The following is a 10,540-nucleotide window of genomic DNA, read 5'->3' on the forward strand; positions in this document are numbered from 1 at the left end:
GTAGTTTGGGATCCAGTTCCGCGATTTCAAGTTTGTTACCTCCCTCCCCAGCTCTCTTTTTTCCATTTCGGTGCCTGAGGATTGTCACCGGAGCCCCCTTTGTCTGTCGGGCTGGTTTGGTCAGTCACGAGTGATGTCCTTCTTCTAACCCCAGTCCTACGCTAGAGGCCGGTAAAGCAACACCTTCTTCCTTCGTATCTTAAAATTCCACCCAATGTTCAAAGACGAACTCAGCTTCCACAGGTGAAATAATCTCTCTGTTCTCCATACCAGTAATTTATTTGTATTTCTCTTGTGTTATTTACTCACACCCCCCTCCCAAAGAACAGCATAAGTGCCTCCATATAATTTATTTCTCGATTTGGTTCTCTTCAAGAGCAAACTTTTATCTCTTTGTTTTTCCCTCCAGCAGCCTTTACTACGCATGAGATTGAGAGGCTGCCTAGGAAAATGCCCATCGAGTTGCAGCAAAGTGGTCCAATGAGCAGGAAATTAAGAGACATACTCTAATTGTCTTACTTTACGGAAGTCTCTAACTTGTGGTGAGCTGACTGTAAGTGAAAAAGCTCTACTTTCAGTGAAGCGAGAATCAGAAGTACTAAGCTTCATACCCCAACTCTTCCTGTTCCAATGGGAAGCATATCTGGGTTTTGCTTTTCTCATCTTCATCAGAGCCTGGAACAGTGTGTGAGCATGCACAGGTTACCTGTGTTCACCGTTTTGCAATATATGCTGGTGATCGAAGTGTCTCTAAATCTTTGGGCCAAGAGCACCCAAAAGCACATCATCTTGGAGGCTTACAGTCTTTTGTTAAAATGTTTTTAATATTTTATTTATTTGGGAGAGAGAGAGAGAGATGGAGCACAAGTCGGGGAGAGGCAGAGAGAGAGAGGGAAACATAAAATCCAAAGCAAGCTTCAGGCTCCGGGCTGTCAGCACAGAGCCCGACACGGGGCTCGACCTCATGCACTGCAAGATCATGACCTGAGCCGAAGTCAGATGCTTAACCGACTGAGCCGCGCAGGCGTCCTGCTGGAGGCTTCTAGTCTTGAGTCAGGAATCTGTATCATCCTGCATTTCTCCTTTTGGATGGAAATGAACGTTAATCAATGTAATGGAAATTATTACCTTTTGGATTGCAGGCTATCACGTGTCTCTACAGGCTGAGATCAACGGAGAAAAACCATTGCTCTGGGGTGGGGTCCTACGCATCCCATCCACAGACCAGACCCAAAAAGAGTTGTTTTTATGTGTTATTTCTATATCTTCTACCAGAAATCATGCAGGTTTGATGTTCCATCGGCTCCCAGAAGTGGCAGTTAATTTTGCTAGAAGTAGCGATGAGTTTTTGTCTCCCACGGAGTTGAAGGCAAAAGATTCTAGAATGCTAGTAAATGTATTATTATTTTAAGTAGCTCCCATGCATTAACCGTCATCACTAGACTGATGAGTAACTTTTGTGCAAAATTTCCCAACTTGCGAAAAGACTCTGTGGTCAAGTAAGTTCAGGAAATGCTACATAGCCATTCTTCGCCCTTGAAAAATCACAGTGAAGGAAGCTTAACTATGTGTGTTAAGTTTAGATAAAAGACTAAAAATTCCCAAGGAAAAGAAACTGAGTTTATTTCACTTAATCTGGTATTTTTCCAAGCTTGGTTAGCACAGATAATGCATTATGATCTCAGGGAACTGGTTCCTCTTAGTACATATGTTGGATATGTTGCCCGAGTGAATATCCTCTTGGTAGTTTACAGAACTCCATACCTCTCTCTTCAGTAGGCAAGGCGTGTTTGTTACTACAGTATAAGATAATAGCTCATGACAGATAAGCCTGCTAAGAGCAGACAAATCCATTGGTTCATATTTGGGCTTTTTCTCAACTTCAAAAGGCCCAAGCCATAAGCAGCACTTACTCAATCTGCTTCCAATTTGCACATTCTAAACACAATCTGGCTCTCAGGTAAAGGGATGATTAAAAAAAAAAAATCTTTTTTTTCCATAGAAATCTGCCTTTTATAAATGTCTTCAATTCTCTGGCTCCAGATAAATCAGAAATACCCCAAGAATAACTGTCTTTCGAGAAGTTTGGCTTTTTCATTACGGTCTCTAAGAAAACATCCTAAGATTTGACTCCTGAGTTGACGGAGATTCAAGTTGGTTTCATTCCATCTATTCAGTCCTAATTCCAACACGGAAAAAGAATATTAGGGAGAATGGAGGTATTCTGAATAACATCTGGGGAGCAGAGAAAGAAAGGAAGGATTGGATTTAACTGTGCCGTCGAGGAATTGATGACCTAGCAAAAGTGAATCATGACTGTTGGTCATGTCTACTCATGGTCAAATGGGACAGGACAGGAGAACAGCCCAAGTCCGGCCGGGTCTGTGCCTCGAAGCACCATGGGGGAATGGGAGGAGCTTATTCGCAGCCCGCCTTTTCTTCTGACAGCCCTTTACATCTGGTAACTTGCAGTTCCTCCCATGATATCACCCCCATCCAATTACCCTCATCCTCTCTCATTTCTCTTCCCCTTTTTAGTCAAGACCGGCTCTCAGGAAAAGTGCTTTCAAACTACGGTTCACATACCTGCTGAAACGGAGGACTTTATGCTTCCCAGGAGTCTTTGTGAATCGGCGTGAAATAGCATCTCCCAGGACTTCCTGGCTGGCCCAGCGTAGCCCCATCTCAGCTGTTTACAGTGAGCGTCCAGATATTTTCCGATGACCCGCCTCCCCTTCAGTGATAGCTTTTCATATGATTTATCCTGTCCTACATTTTTCCTATGTGGTAGGCACCGTATTGAGTGTCCTGTTTTTGAATTCTGCCAATAACCTATGAGGTCGAGCAGTAGGTCCATTTTAAAACGGGGGACAGTCAGAGTTAATTCCCAACTGTCGGAGGGCACAGCTGGCGTCTGCACTGAGGGAGGTTCCGTCAAACTCCAAACGTGCTTTCGACGGCTCTGTAGACACTCGCAAGGAGCCCAGCCCCGCAAGGCTGTCAGTACTTCTGACCTAGCAGCTGGAGCAGGTGGTGGGTGCACCCTGGGGCTTACCGAACCCGCTCAGCCACCCACACAGGTCAGCCTCTCGGACCCTCTTCGTCCAGGGTCCTCTAAGCATACGGGATCACTGTCAACCCCTGCCATCGGGTCTCTGGAATCTGGGGCGAGGGATCATAGCTTGGCACTCTGCTCTGGAATCTTCTTCCTGGTCTCCTCTCCCGGGATGCTACCCTGGCTCTCAAGCACCTGTTTCCTGACACTGTTAGCCCTTCTCTTCCTCCTGAGCCCTTCTTTTCCTCATGTTCACCCTTGGCTAGGGGGAGGTAACAGGAAAATCTAGTTTTCATAGAGGCTGTCTCCGTATTTCCTCAAATCACATCATACAGGGGTATACGTGTGAGTGTATATACGTACATAAATTTATATTCACACATATAAATCTCTATGTGAGTGTCCATGCATGTGTGCACATTCACATACACACACACACACAATATATAGACCACCCAATGGTTGATGAACAAAACTGTCCTGGCCATTCTATTACCCTGAGCAGTGTTCAAGTGATACTTCCTGGAGCCTGGGGAGTTGCCGGCTAATATTAACACTGTGATTGTCACATTATTCTTTGTCGTCAACAATGTGCAACAGACTTCTTAAATTTTGGTAAATATTTATTTACTTTTGAGAGAGAAAGAGAGAGACAGAGACAGAGACAAAGCGACAGAGTGTGAGCAGGGGAGGGGCAAAAAGAGAGGGAGATACAGAATCCGAGGCAGGCTCCAGGCTCTAAGCTGTCAGCACAGAGCCCGACGCAGGGCTCGAACTCACAGACCGCGAGATCATGACCTGAGCCGAAGTCGGACGCTCAACCGACTGAGCCACCCAGGCGCCCCAGCAATGTGCAATAGACTTCTGAATGGTTAAGTAACTGGATGAAAACTTTTACAAAACTTTTGGTGACTACAGTCACTGTGAAGAAGTAGATCGCACCACAGTAGCACTCAACAAATTCAGGATCCAATAGATACTTCTAGAACACCGAGCACATAACAGTCACCAGGACAGGCACTGGGGATGCAAAGTTGAAAAGACGTGGTTCCTAGCCTCAGCGAGCTGACCTCCATAAGAAGACAGACGAGCACAACATTGCCACGTAATCAGAATATCGGTCCCATGTCTGAGGGTCCCAGTGAGGGCAGTGGGCACAGAGAGGACTATTCATTTACTCGTGAGGTGAAATTGTTTTTGTTTTTGTTTTTTTTTTTGTCTTTTTATAATTTGCAAACGTTTGGTTTCCCAAACTAGATTTGAAACCCTGGAAGAGAAAAGAAATTCAGCATTCTGTGTTCTCCTTCTCCCTGCGTTAGCGTTCACACGGTCACCTACCTAGAGCCAAGCGCTAAGTCCTAAGGCAGGCTACTTCCGTGTTGCATAAGGAACAATATTGAGTCGCCTCCCAAAGGTGCTTTAAGGACAAGCTAGTAGAAATGAGGCCAAAGTGTTTTGTCAGTAAAAGTTTAAGACGGCTGCAGAAATACTTTGCCACACACTAGTGAAGGAGAAAAGGGCAAGGTTTCTAGAACAGCTTTCAGATCACAGCGACACTCTTGGGTTTGAGAAAGTAGGAAAACCCACCGTCAGGCACTGGCCACAGCACCCAGGGACCAAGGAGTCACGAAGCGAATCCTGGAGAAACCAGGACCCCGGAAGGACGCCCTGCCCCTGGCTGGAGAAGGTTGGGGAAACACTGGCTTTCACTGCAGGCATTTTGGAGAACGAATCGAGGGGTCAGGACGCCTGGACAGAGCTTTGCTTACAGCACCCTTAGGTGGGGAGGGGAGTTCTTTTGTCCAGCCAGCACTCACCTGGCTCCCAAAAGGCAAATGGAGACTCAAAGATATGACCATCCAAGGTGGTTTGGGGTGCGTGACCAGTCCCGCTTGGCAGTCACCCTCCCCAAATTAAGGTTCCACTTCCGCTAATCCCCACACAAGCCCACAGCACGTTGTTCCAGAACCCTGATTGAAGCCGCCTGCCTTGGGCGGATTGTTGAATAGTGTCGACTAACAGGGAGCTGATGTCACTGGCATAAAGCAGACCACAGCTCTGAACCCCGAAAACCCACTCCGGCATCTGCTCTTAAAACACTGTTTCATTGTTTTCATGAATATCTTAATGAATGCATAAGTAATAATCCATGAAAAGTAGAGGCCTGTACGTCATATTTGTGAAAGGGTATCATTTAACCTCGTGGATTCTATGAACATGCTCAGAATTCTTTAAATTATACAACAGAAGAGTTGTGTCATTTCCTGTGACTCAGAATTGCTGTCCTTTCTTTGACGGCCCATCACTTGCTTTTAACCTCGCTATCTTGCAATTTTCTATTCGCCTGCATTTATCTTCCACAAGATTGAATTTCTTGAAGGCAGAAAATGTCTCTTGTTCAGTACCTTGTTCTCAGCTTGGCACACACAAGTGGGTGCTGAAGTGTTGGTCGAATGCACGAGTAAATGTTTAGTCTGCTTACACGATAGGGTAGGGTCTTGGGCTTGTAATAGGATTCTCAGCCAAGCCAGGACGGCTTTTGGCTGCAACTGTTTTTCACGCGAGGGAGCTCTTGCCCTCCTGTGTTGTGCTCACGCTCACGGAGCCATGGAGGTTCCCGAGAACAGAAGTGCTTCCCATGCATGGCTTCTCTTTGTACGCTGGGCGATGAATTTGTGAACTGATGTAAATTCCAGTCTTCTCATCTCCTTCTTCTCTTCTCTTCTTATCTCCTCATAAAGGATAAGGGAAGCTGTGGTCCTGTCTTGCAGAATGAGAGGAGAAAAGCAAACTGCTTCCTCCCCTCCCCACCCTTTCCCTCCTCCCCCCTGCCCCCTTACCCCCCTCCCCCCACCCCCGCCCCCCAGCCTTGCGCCTTGCGCCATCAACTTTGGGCTAAGTCCAGTGCCGCCTAGCTGGGTCCCAAGCTCTTTCTTCTGGAAACTCAGCTAAGGAAGCCTGGGGCTCACATGAAGCGGCTAAGAGTCCTGCACACGTGCTACGTTATTTGCAGTTAGGTCCTGGCTCTCCAAGCTGGCACACGAAGAGACAGAGCTCCTGTTCCTTATGGCGCAAGAGCACTTTGGAGAGCAGAAAGCCAGGCGTGCAAAGGACAAGCCTTGCATGCGTGAGTGCCGTGGACCTCCGAGAGCTGAACGCAGACTATTTTGTGTGTCCATTTCCAGTTTGCCAAAGGTTCTCCTTCCCTCTTTTCTGAGTGGATGGAATCCCCCAAAGCCCTCCCTCTGCTCACGGCTTCACCTTTGGAAAGGGTCTAGCTTGCCGTTTCAAATGAGAAAGGAGACTGGGCTTCCTCTAACCCCCACCCCCACCCAACCCTGAAAATGAAGCACATCATTCTTCAGCCTCAAAATACCTCTGTCACGTGAGAATGACATGGGAATGGCTTGAACAAGATCCAGAGACAGGTTTTCGGACACTGCCACCCGCTAAGAACTATGGTACCTTGAAGGATCATAAGTTCAAAATAGTCAGCTTTACAGGCTCATTCCATCAGTATATCTGAGTGGGGAAACACAAGAACTAGTCACATTAGAACTGTGCCCAACACGTTTTTTTCCAGACGTTTTTTAGTTGGCGGTGGTACAATTAGGGGGGAAGTTTGGAGCTACGGGAGGAAGGGAAGAAAGCCTTTGGTGATTCAGCAAATTTTTCATGTTTCTTACTTAGAACCTATATTAGCCAGGCTAGGATTGTGCAGGCTGCTGTAATGACTAATCCCCAGATCTCAGGGGTTCAAAGCCACAGAAGTCGATTTCTACTTCTACTACATGTCCAGCACCGAATAGCAGGGGCTTCTGTTCTTCGTAATTGCTAAGGGACCCAGGCTGATGGGGGCTCCATCATTTCATGACCACCAGCTTCACGCAGAGTTTCAGAGTTGACTGGGGCAAGGTCACTTCTGCTCATATGCCTTCAGCCACAGCAAGTCACATGGCCACAGCCAGCTTCGAGGGAGGTGGGGTTATGCACCCAGAGGCGAGCCCTGGGTGGGACTTGATCCCCAAATCCTGTCTCAGGCATCCTTTTCTATCCTGAGCCAAATTTAAAATAGTCATGTGGCACAGAAAGAATTGAAAACAAGTGTAGCCTTTTTAACTCTGATCTGGAATTGAATGACCATGTCTATAATAGACAGTTAAAAATGTCTCCACAGAGGACTCAGGTCTCGGATCTGTGGAAAGAATATGTTTGGGAAGAATCTATTGACGCGGTGCCTCCAATCAGTCAGGAATATACTCTATGAGAAGGCACATGGGTGATAGACCAGCTTACGGGGCCGGTAAAAATGAAAATGTCCCAGCTTGAGTTGTCTCGGGAAGCTGTGCGTGCAAGGTTCATGCTGCCAGATGCGGAGTTTCTGAAGAAGATTTTTTTTGGTGTGAAAAACTCGTGTTAGGTTTACTTTGTTAACCTTAGTTCGTAAGATTGCACACATGTTGGTCACTTTCAGACCACCAGCGAATCCCTTGAAAACGTCACGCTGTGGCGTTCCCTCGGGCAGCACGTCCTTTGAAAACTGTACAGAGAAAGTTAGCATGGCCCCTGCGTAAGGATGACAGGACGACTCCAGAAGCTTTTTTCCGGTGGGGGAAGACGAAGAACAGTCTACGGGCTGGAGAGTTGTGTTGGTTGCACAACACCGGAGATGTACTCGATGCCATTGCTATAATAGTTAACGGGGTAAATTTTATGTATGTATTAGCCCACTAAAAATATCATGTTACACTATAATATTTTGGACATAGTAGGTTAAATAAAATGTATTATTAGCATTTGAAAAAAATTAGGGGGCTCATTAAACACAGCTGGGGCAGACATCTGCACGACAAAAGGCCATTAATAACTGGCCATTAATTACAACACTTCATTTCGAGCATCCAATGCATGACAAGTACAGATCTAATAATTGCAGACGTAGTAGCTTATGCTTACGAGGACACAGATGGAGTTATTCTTCTCTCCAGTTTTACAGATGAAGAAACAAACCCTTAAAGAAGATGACTGGTCCAAGGTCGCGTGGCTGACAGGGACAGGGCCAGGATCAAACCCAGGCTGGCTGGCTGGTCCCAGGTCTTTGTTGTCACCCAGTCCCCAGCGGGGACTGCCTGTGGAAGCAGCAAGTTGAGGCAACCATGAGTCCATAGGCCCAGGCTAGCACAGGGGGGGCTGGTGCCCTAAGCCCTGCGTCTCCCTGAGCCCTGCTTGGTGACCAGGGCAGGCATCCCAGCCACGTCCTCAGGAATGGGGGACAGACAGTGCTCAAGCCCAGGCCAAAAAGATGTAAAAATTCTGTTTCATTGTTCGCTTCTTCGCTGGAGGAATTGGTCCGTCCACAGCTACACGTCAGTGAACGCAGACTGCCCTTCTGCAGGGGAGTTCCTGGCACATCCAAAGGTGGGGGCTTTAGGACCCACTCCTCACACCCAGAGGTGGAGTTGGCAAGCAGCCTGTGGGGCAAGAGTCCCATCACGGGCTAGGGAGTGAGTCTAGCCAGGGTACAAGAGCCATTGGGTTGCTCAGTTTGTTGATGGTCACGAGCTACACCTTGACCCTAGGCTGACAGCGGTGATGGAAGGGAAGGCTTTGGTTAGCCCAAGTCCCATCGGGAGGGTTGGGGCTGAGAGGACTCACACCACCCTCACCTGTCCCCTCCCTCCCCCAGCCCCTCCCTCCCTGTGCCCATCCACACCCCTTCACTCATCCAGCCCCTCCCTCCCTTTGCCCACCCACACCCCTTCCCTCATCCAGACCCTTCCTTCCTACGCCCACCCTCCCCCAGCAAACCCCTCCCTCCCTGTGCCTACCCACGCCCCCTTCCTTGCCCACCCTCTCCCCATTGCCAACCTACAATCCTCAAGTCCCTGAGTTTAGAGTTCTGAGCCAGCTCAGGTGGACGGTTGGATGCCATCTGATGAACACTCACCCTTTCTTGGACAGCCACCTCTGCTGCTGCCTCTCCCCTACCAGCCCATGTGCAGACCCCTTCCCCCCCACCCCCAGCAAATACCTTCACTTCATCTCACAGAAGCTTGGAGGCACGGGAACTGCGACACACCTCTGCAGGTGCGAAGATGAGGTCACAAACCTTTAAACTAAGTTGCGGCAATAATGGAAGAGATAGAAGGCGTTTATGTACAAATACTATTCCTTTTCACAGCACAGACATGCTTCTTTCTGTTATCGCTTCTAATTTAAAAGTGTTCAGGGAGCTTCTGAAGGCCACAGACTATAAGGAAGAGCTAGACTGGTTTTATTTTCCTTCGGAAATTGTCTGTCCTCTTGTCTGTCAGCCTAGCTGACTGTCAGCTCCGTGAGGACCGAAGCAGTGGCTTTTATCTTTGATTTTCGTCCCTGTTCCTTGACTTACCCAGGCACGCTCCTCTGTGAGCCGTTCCCCGGGTCACTCTTGCTTTCAGAACTTTGCCTTTCAAGGCTGACTTCCTCAACCACTGAGGCCACATTTGCTCCCCTACCCCCAACCCCCATCCCTATCTCTGTCGTTCCTGCTCTTTTTCCTGACACATACTGTAATCACGTATTTGTTTGTTATCCTTCTTTTCCTGCTAGAACATTAGCACCTTGAGGGCACAAACTTCGGTTTTGTTCACTGCTATAACCCCAGTGCCTAGAATAAGGACTGTTGAATGAATGAATGAATGAATGAAGGGCGAATGAATGAATGAATGAATGGTTATAAGAATTACCCATCCCGAACAATCCATGTACTTAGACATTTCCATTCCTATCTTCTCCACTGAACTGCCGACCTGATACATCACCTCACTTGGCTGTCTAAGAAGGATGACCAAAGAGCATGGCCCCAGAACCTGCCCTTGGCGTTTCTCTCCCCACAGATGTAACTCAGTAAAAGGTACCATCAGGCACCCAGACACTCAAGAAAAATCTGGGCATCATCCTTAATTACATTCCCTCCCTTACACTCACATCCAATCCATTGGCACAACCTGCTAGCTTTACCTCCAAGACAAATCTCTGCTGTGTTAGCTTCTCTCCACGTCCCTGTACTTTCTAACCCAAGCCACACTACCAGAATTTCTCGCTTAGATTAGACACAGGCTTCTAACTGTTCTCTCTACACTCATGTCCTTCTATGACCCCTACCTTCTAAGGCAGACCAAATGATCTTTTACAAATGCAGAGCAAATCGTGTCACTTCCCTGCAGAAAATCCCTCCATGGCATGATCTACCACAGCATTCAGACCAGGATTCAGGCTCTTTACCTTGGCCACCCGGGTCCCACACCATAGGCTCTGCCTCTCACCTCGCCTGCTATCACGTTCCTATTGAATACCTTCCTGTCCCTACGTTCCACCCACATCTTCCTAGAGCAACTTAAGCTCATTCTTGCCTGTGGACCCTTGCTCCTCTCTCTCCCTTCGGGTGTTCCCGAAGCTGGCTTCCTTCCCACGGTGTCTCACTGTGACCACGGCCTCCTTGGT

At 47.8% G+C, this 10,540-nt stretch overlaps 1 pseudogene; it reads left to right on the top strand.

Annotated features, from left to right (window-relative positions):
• Nucleotides 1-7,566: 7,566 nt before the first annotated feature.
• Nucleotides 7,567-7,659, top strand: LOC132685672 (U6 spliceosomal RNA; annotated as a pseudogene).
• The last annotated feature ends 2,881 nt before the right edge of the window (nt 7,660-10,540 follow it).

This window comes from Panthera onca, chromosome D2 (assembly GCF_046562875.1).
Source record: "Panthera onca isolate mPanOnc1 chromosome D2, mPanOnc1 haplotype 2, whole genome shotgun sequence".
Lineage (NCBI taxonomy): Eukaryota > Metazoa > Chordata > Mammalia > Carnivora > Felidae > Panthera > Panthera onca.